Genomic DNA, 10,652 nt, shown 5'->3' with positions numbered 1-10,652 from the left:
TATACGAAAAGGCTAGGGAGAGGAGGCAAGGGAGAAAATTTGGATTTAAGTGTATATTTACCTAAGAAAGCATGAGTGTAAGGCTGAAGTGATTGTCCTGCGTCAAAGCGCCAAAAACTGAGTCTCTGCATTACAAGAAATGGGAATTTCTGAGCTAAATTAAGTTCAGCTACAACAAAGTAAGAAAAACTACATGTTTTCCAATACAAGAACTTAAGCCATGAAATCATCTTGGCTCTACTGTCTTAGATAAGAAAGCTCTTTCTTTAGTAAGAACACATTGTATGTTCTCTCTAGCTTATCAAAATTATTGACAACCTCAAAAAAATCATTATTCAGTATAAGTGTTTAGGTATGATGGTTTGTGACCTCATAAAGACTAATGACACAAGTTAGCAGAAAACTAATGTGAGGTGACAGCAGCTATGTAAGAAGGCGCTGTTGAGTAAAAGGAATGAACAGCAAACAGTAAAGGAGGAGATGCCACTCAGAGAAGAGAAATCCAGTGTTTGTCTCCTAAAGATTCAAGTGCTGAAGGTCTGTTCTTTAGTGTGCTCGGGGGGCCTTTAAGACTTTGGGTCTAATGTGAGATTCTAAGGTCACCTCCCAATGCTTTTGGGGGGCAATTAAGGAACTTCAGCCTTATTGATTTCTTGTTTGGTGGCGTGAATTCTCCCTCTCACACCCACCAGCATCTTCATCAGACCACAGATGATGTCAGCACCGTGTTCTTGAATCTATAGTGTGAGCTAAATAAATTTCTTTTCACTTGGCGAAGGTATTTTATTTCACTGAAGAAAAATTAATTAATGTGTTACCTGAGACGATGTGGTATCTTAACTGAGTTCAGGGGAGGAAAAGGAGGATCAGAAAGAGAAGGAAGAAGAGATCATGATGACCAGCAGATAGGTAGCCCACTGTAGGGCAGTGGAGACTCATTCCAATAAAGGGGAAATAGCACATACACCCACTAAAGGAGAGAGGAGAGATTGCCAGAGTGAGGGCAATTAGGCAGAGGGGGTGGAGGAAAGGAGACTGACGGTGATGTGGGACAGAGCCAAGAAAATAAAAGTAGTATTTGTAATTCCCTTGCAGGAGATAGGACTATGGCACAGGAGAGGGCGAGAGCCAGAGCTGCAAAAACTGCTTAGGTGGACTGGAGCCAGATCATCCTCACAAACTGGACTTGGGGGCTTGGGATTTTAAATAGTGGAGTAACATGCACAGTCACCAGGCACAGCACAGAGTGAATTGGCAGACACTATTAAAGAAGTTTGCTAAAGATGGGAAGGAGACTACATTTAAGGTGAATGATTTGAAAGGAGTTTCTGAGCAGAGGAGAGGGACTGAACAAAGAAAAATAAGTATTTTTTTGACAATAGAATTGGGATCAGTAGATAGGAATCTACTAAGAGAAAATTTAATAGCATTATTGCTCAGAGAAGGCCAGTGTGAACAGAAACCATACAAAAGGTGAAACCAGGTGAGAAAGTTGATCAGATAGAATGTGGAAGACTTGGGTTAAACTGACTTAGCAGAATGGTAGCTAGAAGTGGACTCCACAGAAGAGGACCCAGAAGCCCAAGGTAGAGCTCGGTTAAAAAGAGAGGTCAGAGGAGCTTGTCTGAAGCTCGGTGAGGGCAGAATGTTTGGCAGCACATGTTAGACAGTATATTTCTGCTGTGAAGGAGGAAGCAAGACCTTTAGGAGAAGCACTGACTATCATCAGTGTGCCCTCATGGCTCACTTGGCCCTTGATTTTCGTAGACTCTCCATTTTTTTCTTAAAATGTAAAATTTCAGGAGCATTTGTTTAAATTTTATTTATACGGACAAAGCTATGCAAAGTTTGTGAGGGATTTTTGTTGTTGCCTTTTCTGTTCAATGTTATTAAGACTCGTAACTTTGGCTTTGTTGTTTCCTTGGAGGAGAGAGTCTAAATATTGGGAACACAATGGTCAGAAACATGTCTAGTTCATAAAATAGAGAGCAGCTGAAAAATTGTAAAAAATACTGATAAATTGTTTGTGTTGTTCCCACATGTCATAAACAGACATTTATTAACTATAGTGTGCTAAAAGGTGCTTGGAGACTCTTGAAATGTTTGCGTTTTGTCTTTTGTATTTCCTGTCCTTGAGAAATATATAATCCCAGCAAAAATGAAAGCACACAGACTAAAACAGAGAGTAAAAAAGAAAATTGCTTTTCTCCTGTACCCAGAGCAGGAGAGGAAGGATAGAGGTGAGAGGTGTTATCTGACCTTATTTGACCCAAAATTCAATAAAGTTTCCATTTGATTTCTCTTAAATTTAGCAAAAGTCCTTATTTATTTTTAATATTCCTCCAGATCAGAATTTCAAATAATGGACTGCCAGGTCAAAGTGTACCTTTGTTCTTTCTGTGAAATGAACAGCTTCAAAGCGTGCTAAAAATGTAAGCAAGGGAAACGCTTAGGACTCTAAACTGTTTTAGGGCAATTTAGAAAACCACTTTATATGCAAATTTTGTTCCTCACACCGAATATTCTCATAAATTATCTGCTTATTAAAGTGTTTGCTTAACATGGGCATTTCCCCTTCCTCTCAATCTCAGTGAACTTAGTGTACTTTAAAGTAATTAAATGCAATCTTAGCATTCTACAACCAAAACTCTTGCCTTATCACACTGAGGATGTCCAAATTTCACTCTTCCAAGTGTTTACAACAAATGCACGCTAGACCACAGAAAGAAAAGTAACGTCTGATGAGCAAGTGAAAAAGTATACAAGCTCACCAAAAGACTTGCAGCATAGAAAACAGTATTTAAAAAATAAATGCAGTCCAGATATAAACTCTTCTAGAAGTTTATAGTTACACAAGATAGTTAAGATAGCTAAATAGCTAGTTTCTTTGGGTCTTGGGAGGGAAACGTTTTTGTTAATAATGCTTGGACAAGATATCATGCCTATGTCTTGTACTCTGAGTAACTATTACGAAGACAGTGGTATGCAATACATTGATTATTATAGCTGCCCTACCTATTTTGAAACTCTTTTTCATTGTTATTTTTTATCTTTTTTTCTTTTTAAAAGAAAAAAGGACTCATGTATCCTGTCAATTACTTTGAACTGTGCTAAATAATAGTTTCTCCCGTTGTCAGTTTGTCAGGGAATCGCAAAAGACATCATTGCTGAAATGGACTGCAAACGGAGATGATTTGGTCTGAGTGCCTGCCAGAGCATCGGAGATGGGTGGAACGGTGGATCCCAAAGAGATAAGTCCTTTTCCCCAGTACCACAACCTGTGAGTTTTTACTGCCTGTGATAAAATGTAAATATCACCAAAATATCATATAATTAAGAATTTGGGGAGGAGTTTAATTGGATTATCAGAGTAGACCCTAAACCTGTCACTCCTGCCCTTATAAGAGGGAGGCACAGGAAGTTTGCACAGACAGAAGAGCTTCAGCAGTGTGATTGTGGGGGCAGAAGCTGGAGTAGTGTGGACATAAAACAAGGAATGAGCCATTTCCAGAACCTGGAAGAAGCAAAAAGAAGGGTCTTCCCCTACCAAAGGGGAAGACCACTTCTACTCACATCTAAATGTCAGACTGCTGGTTTCCAGGCCACTGACAAAATAAATTAGTTTCATGTAAATCACTGCTATCCTTTAAACTCCTCCTTTTTTATGTATCTTTCAGATAAGCTTCTTATATTAATTTTATTTCATTGTAATAAATCATCACTGACTTGTTGTTTTAAACCATGTATATTATCATCTTACACTTCCATAGTTCAAAGGTCTGAAAAGTAAAAGTTCTAATACGTCTCACTCGCTAACCCTTCCTGAAGGCTGTGCGGAGAACACACTCCTTGATTCTAAGGCCATGTGCCATCCTTGGCTCACCTCTTCCTCCCTCCTCAAAGCTGGCAATGTCAGGCCAACTCCTTCACACCCAACCATCTGGTTGTCTCTCTGGCTTCCTTATTCTATTTTAAGATCATCACTTGGAGCAGCATTGGGTTCATCTTGATAATTAAGGAAAATCTCATCCTCAATTAGATGATTAGCAATTTTAGTTCCTATGAAATCTTAGTTCAGCTTTGTCAGTTAAGGAAACTCATTCTCAAGTTCTGGGGCCTTATATAGAGACATAATTGGGAGTCATTATTCTACCAATCGAATCCTCTGAATCTATGCTCAGAGCCACGATGGATGACTTGGTAGTGATTAGGTGTGTCCTCTCCACAGCTGGCATGCCTCAGAGTTGTGATGTTGAGGTGGTAGAATTTAAGGAGCTGGGACCTGGTGGGAGGTAGTTAGTCATGAGTACATCACCCTCTGACAAGAGTAGCACTGATCAGATGAGGGTACTCCACACACTTGTTCCGTTTTTGCATGCGGCTGTTCCCTTTCTGCTTCCCTCCCACATTTCAGTGTTTTTAAGCAGCTCCTCACCATGGACCAAACCGACAAACATGACTGATCTAGTATTTCAGACTCCAAGATAGTGAGTTAAATAAACGTCTTTTATTTGTAGAGTATCCAGCCTAAGATATTTTATTATACCAACAAAAACAAATGAATACACTGCCCTTTCCCTAATTTTCTCTAACCTTTTCAAAGTCTTTCAAATGACCTCTTTATTTTAGATTCTTCATAAATCTCAATCTCCCAACACTACCAACAGCTGTCTCCAAAATACAGATTGCATTAAACTCCTCCAGTTATGATTGGCCCGGACTGTGAGCACAGCTCCTTGGTTAGACTCCTGATTTCCTCCTGCACCCACCATTGCTAACACACCGCATGTCATACAGCTGTGTGTGCTGTCCCTCAGATTCGCAGTCTACTCTGTGAGTGTTTTTCCATGCTGTTCTCCCTTCTGCTGTGCCCATTCCTCTCCTGATCTGGTTCACAAATGCTGTCTCTTCAAAATTCAAGCAAATGATTACTTCTTTCTTAATTTTCCAAAACCTCCCCTAAACTTTACTTGACTGCAACTTTGTGCCACTAATGACATCACATTATCATTATTGGGTTATCTATTTTTCTCTGTAAGCTTGATTGTGAGTACACTGCTCATTGATCCATTCAACCGTTCTACATTTCTATATATATCAAATAGATATATCACATATATATGTTGCACACATACTATTTATCATAACTAGGAAAAATAAAGGTGAGTAAGATGAAATCCTTACCTTCAAGAACAGTTTCTTGGACACAGAGCTATAATCAAATTTTAAGGTGCATCCAGTTTTAAGGTGCATCTCTAGATGTTCCCCCAAAGCCTTATCCATTCATAGGTTGTGTTTGGGGATTGACAGGATCATGGGTGTGTGATGGTGAACCATGGGTATGGGATTCTGGACTAGCCACTGATGGGCTTAGCATAACTCTGGGTAAGGATAATGGATTTACTGAAGAAAGAGACTCACTATGGATGTGAGTTTAGGACTTGATAGACTTGAGTCCTAAATAAAGTAGAAAAAGAAAACGTAAGGCAGGATGCTGCTTCCTGCCTGCCCTACCATGAACCATTTCTCCTCTGCTGTGCCACCTTATCTTGGAGCCAGATGACTATGGATTGAAATCTCTACACACCATGAGCTAAAAATAAACCTTTCCTCCTTTAACTTATGGATATTGGGTATTTTGCTCCAGCAACAAGAAAGTAACTAAGATATAAGCCATTCATAGATAGTGCTTTAACATATGAGAACACAATAATGACCAAGAGAAAGCAAGCTGCTTATAAAACCTCAATGTAATTAAGAAAATAAAGTCATGGAAAAAGGAAAATATATTGTCAACAGCATGAACCAGAGAAAATAATTCTGTGAAGCCACTTAAGTAAGACTTCATAAAACTGTGATACTTAATCTGGCCCCTGGGCAATAAATGCTAGACCAAATTGAGGTGGACAGACATGTCCTTCACCTTTTATTTAGAAGACTTTGTTAAATAAAAGCCTGAGTGAGAAGTGGAGAATTGGGTGGCATGTACCGATGACATTTAATAAGCCTGAAATGTAGTAGCAGATGCAGAAGAGTCAAGACTTGATATTTCTCAAAATGTGACCTACAGGTCAGCTTCACTGTATGAAGGGCAGGATCAGAGGGGAGCTAAGGGGCAGGATCTTGGTTTGTGTGCCTCACTTAGTGATCAGGATCTCATACAGTGAGTGTGTACCAAGCTTCAGGATCCACAGCTTTATAGACAATGAACTAAATTTGAGAATGTAGAACACAATGAGAAGAAACTTTAAAAACAGCTAATAAAACACATCCAAGCTGGCTGTGTTTGTCAAATTCATTCCATAAATATCAACTCAACAACAGTGATGTCATGGGCTCTATTCTGGGCAAAATTATGAACAAAAAAGAGAGACATCAATCTCATGAAGTATACTTTTCAATAAAGAAAAATATAAAATAATCCGTTATCTAATAACATGGTCAGGTTGTTGGTACTAAGAGTAGGAACCTGTGAAGAAGTACCATTAAGATAGGGCCTGACGAATGTCACACATGACAAAGGACCCCAGCACAGGTATTTCTGGGAGCCAGCAGTCATACAAAGGAGAAGTCAAGGGGAAGGCTGAGGACAAAAGCACCTTACTTCACCAAGGGAAGAGAGATGGGTTAGTGTGGTGAAATTGTAGACTACAGGGAAATGTGGTGAGGTTGGAGAGCTAGGTCTAAGCTACTCTGGGTAGTTTTCAGGGAGGAAGGATTTCCTAGTGTAAGACTTTCAGTCCTAAAAACAACAAAGTACTAGGCAAACTGGGGCAGGTTAGTCACCCTAAGCCATGATGAGGCACTTGAAAGAGAGAGGCGATGGGCTTATGTTAGAGTTTTAAGTAAGCTTACAGTGTACATGATTTAGAGCCCCACGATTACTCATGTTCCTGAGTGGAGGACGAAGTGGAAGAGCGAGGAGGACACTGAGGAGGGCATTTCTGTCTTGTGAGTGAAAATAATGGTTGTTTGGCCCAAGAATTATCAAAGGGGGTGGACAAAGGCGAACAGATTCACGATACTTCTTAAAAGTAGACGGAAAAGATTCTGGTCAGTGACTTAAGAGATGGCAGTTAGAAACATGGAGGAATCCTGAGTGGCTTTGACGGTATCTTTCACTGGGTAGTGACACTCAGGAACCACAGTGCCGAAGAAGAATTCATTGGGTTAAATTCGAGTCCCTTCCATCACTTTCTGCTGGATGTCACCTCAGAACTTCGTCCTGTGTGTGTCCCTGATAACCGCGTCCAGCTTAGCCCATTTTAGGGTTGAGGTAAAAGAGGCCTCCAGACCCCATGTCCATGGCCTGGGTAGCCAGTGGGCTAGGTCTTGAGTTGATGTTTAGGCTCACAAGTCAGGGAAGGCTCTCAGGGCCTCAGAATTTGACATCTGCTCCGTAACACAGAGGGGACTCTGTGTTCATCACTAGGCCGTACAGGAGAGATGGATAGCACACACCGGAACTCACTTCTCCCTTCAGAATTCGGCCATGTTTGTGTGACACCAAGCCACATGCAAAAGACAAGATACTGAAACTGAATGAAGTCTCAAATCATCACCAAAATTCCAGATCATCATCCTTTTGCTTAATTTCAACCAAAGAACACAAATGAGAAGTTTTTTTCAGGCTTTATAGAGACAAAATAAAATATGTCCAAATGGCCTACCTTCTCAGGCTAACCTCACAATATGAAAGAAAAATATCCCACCAGCTTCTAGAAAGGTTAGTATTCTAAGCATCAGCTCAAATGATACTTGCAGGTCTTTAAAAATGACTCTTCAGAGTGATTGATTCTTTCAGTTATTTTGTAAGATTGCTTTCTAGCTCTGCATGAAACAGATTCATGCAGGTCAGTTTTCTTTCCTTAAACCACCTTTTAGTATTTTTCCTGCTTCTTCCTTCTGCCTCTATTTTGCCAAAAAACAGGTCTTCATAGTATCTTGGTTATAATTGATTAACCATTGCCCTCTCTTATTTAGCTATGTCCATCCTCTTCCCTTGCAGAGTTTGTAGGTCTGGAACCAACTATAGACAAAAATGAGCTTTTTTTCTGAGAAAAATTACTAAAGTCGTGATTATCCAAAATCAGCTTTAAACTAGAAGAACACGCTTATAGAATTTCCACCCGGAAAAGAGGCTTCTTACTAATGAGATAACTTCTGTTCTTATTGCTAACTTCAAGGTTTGGAAATTGAACTAAAAACTCAAATATGGTATTTCGTGTTGAATGTAGAAAGAGCAATAGTTCCCCTGTGTGGCGAAGTTTGATTATTTCACTCTGTGAGAATCAGATTCACAGCCACAGCCAAAGTGCTGGAAAGCAAGTGTTCCTGAGAGATTTGCATTTTTATTTTAAATAACACAGATTGTATCTTGTTTTCCAGGATGGAAAAAAGGTAGAACAAAAGAGACAATAGCTAATTTATAATAACCTGAGAGAAATTTTCTTTTGCAGTCCTTCTGAATTTCAAAATTTAGTGAATAGTTTTTCCAATTATAAAAATAGAGAATATTGCTTTAAGTTATTTTTACCCTTACAGTGCTAAAGAGGAAAACACCAACAAAGTAATATATCTTTTCAGATATGTTTTATAATATAAGGGCAATGATAAATAATAATTGTATTTTTATAAATAAAAGAAAGTTCTTATTTGTCAGAAAATGGTTTACATTAGATGCTCCTCAACTTGCAAAGGGCTGTGTCCCACCAAACTCATAGCAAATTGAAATAACCCAAGTTGAAATTGCATTTAGTACACCTGACCCACCAAGCATCCTAGTCTAGGAACCCAGTGCCCTTCAGATTGTCAGCTGTTTCCCCTCATGATTGCCTGGCAGACTGGAAGATGTGGTTCCCTCCTCCTTCTCAGGAACACTAGAAGGAGATGGCCTGCTAGCCTGGGAAAAGATCTAGAGTTAAAATTTGAAATACAGTTCCTTCTATAATCTATGGTTTTTGCACTATCATAAAGCCGAAAGAGTTAGGTAAAATCATTCCTTCTCGAGGACTATCTGTATACGACACTCAAAAACCTGGAGCTGCGGGGTCCCAGCAGCAGACAGAGTGTCATCCATTTAGGACTTCTACAGACTCTCTAAAACTGAGGGTGCATTGAAGGATCTCTTGGGGATCTAAACTAAGACACAGGCCGTGAAGCAGGAGCAATGTTTATTGTGGGGCACCAAGCAAGAACCACACAGACACACGTGGTTGTGTCAGCTTTGCTTCTTGGACCAGCAGCTTGGGTGTCCCTTGAGATCTTAGAAATGTGCATTATGGCCCCACCTCTGACCCTACAGACCCAGACTCACGCCCTTCAGTGTTGTAAAAACACTGCACAGGACAACTGAAAGCACTGAGATCCGCGCCAGGCCAGAGGTGTTGTGGTCAAATAAAACTTCCAGGGTTAAAATGTGAAGCCAGGACTGAAAGAGACAAAGGTAAGCATCTAGAGTGTAGGTGCTGGTGTGTCATCAGCTACCCAGGTTGGTGACTTCCAAGAGCACCAGCAACAAGTATTTATTTATTTAGTGATGAGGATTAATTCTCTTTAGTAACCCTAGATAAATCATCCTGGTAGAAGTCACTGTAAGAGCAGTGATAGTAAAAGCATTGGAAATATTAATATTCACATACATTTGCTGGACATTTGTTATTGCTGAGCCCTGGGCGCATGATATCATGTGCCCTGAACTCTAATGCTAAGATAGTAAAGGTAAGGTACAGGGAAATTAACATTGTGCCCCAAAATAAGGAGCTAGCAGGAATAGAGAGAAAACTTTGAACCCAGAATTCTGACATGAGCTAAGTCAAATTTTGCATAACATATTCATATATATTAAACTAGCAAAGCAATTCTCACACTTTAGGACACATGAAACATCGTGAGAAATCATTTAAATGTAGCATCTTGGACTCCCATGCTAATCATCAGGATTAAGGGGTTTAAAAGTAGGTCCACGAATCTGTCTTGAAGAGTTATGTCTAGGGAATTCCGAGGTGTGTGGGTAACTCAGAGAAACTGGCCAGAGCAAAATTCTGTTGATTCCTTCACTATGAACGTCTGATCTCCAGAACTCTAAGACAGAACCTTCTTTTCATTTCAGCTTCCTAGGCTGTGGTTCTGTTACAACAGCCCTCGAAAATTAATACAGGTAATTCTACTTACTTTGTGCAGAAGAGTCTAGACACACTAACCAGGCCACTCAATATTAGTTGATTGAGTTCATGAAACTGAACAAACTATTTATATGTGAGCAGAAGCGATTAAGTGGTGCCTGCCCGGAATTTTCAGTCAGGTGTAAAATTCACCTTAATAAGCTTCTCTATTTGGAGACTTATTATCTTAAAAACCATTAATGCAGAATTCAAAGATAGGGAGCAACTTTATAACTGGTTTTATTTAAATGCCTTTTTATTTGTTCAATATCATAAAGAATTCATAGCACGTAGACAATGAATTTTTTTTTTTTTTTTTTTTTTTTTTTTTTTTTGCTTGCCAGGCAGGCACTGAGCTACATCCCCAGCCTGACAATGAATTTTTAAAAAATATTTCTTCTCATATTTTAGTACTTTAAAAACATCAAAATATTTCTTAAATGTCTTATCCACTTCCTAACTTCAAAGGACTGTTTTTGTCTCCCCTTT

At 39.4% G+C, this 10,652-nt stretch overlaps 1 long non-coding RNA gene across 1 annotated transcript; it reads left to right on the top strand.

The window, feature by feature from the left end:
* The first annotated feature begins 430 nt into the window (after positions 1 to 430).
* Positions 431 to 10,160, top strand: LOC134478024 (uncharacterized). Its single transcript, XR_010050366.1, has 3 exons — positions 431 to 537; positions 3,138 to 3,280; positions 10,112 to 10,160. It is a non-coding gene; the product is annotated as an uncharacterized LOC134478024 (long non-coding RNA).
* The last annotated feature ends 492 nt before the right edge of the window (positions 10,161 to 10,652 follow it).

This window comes from Cavia porcellus, unplaced genomic scaffold, assembly GCF_034190915.1.
Source record: "Cavia porcellus strain 051 isolate PalLab524CR breed Dunkin Hartley unplaced genomic scaffold, mCavPor4.1 scaffold_11, whole genome shotgun sequence".
NCBI classification, from domain to species: Eukaryota; Metazoa; Chordata; class Mammalia; order Rodentia; family Caviidae; genus Cavia; species Cavia porcellus.
Note: the sequence above shows the minus strand (reverse complement) of the source record. Positions and strands in the feature narration are given on the sequence as shown.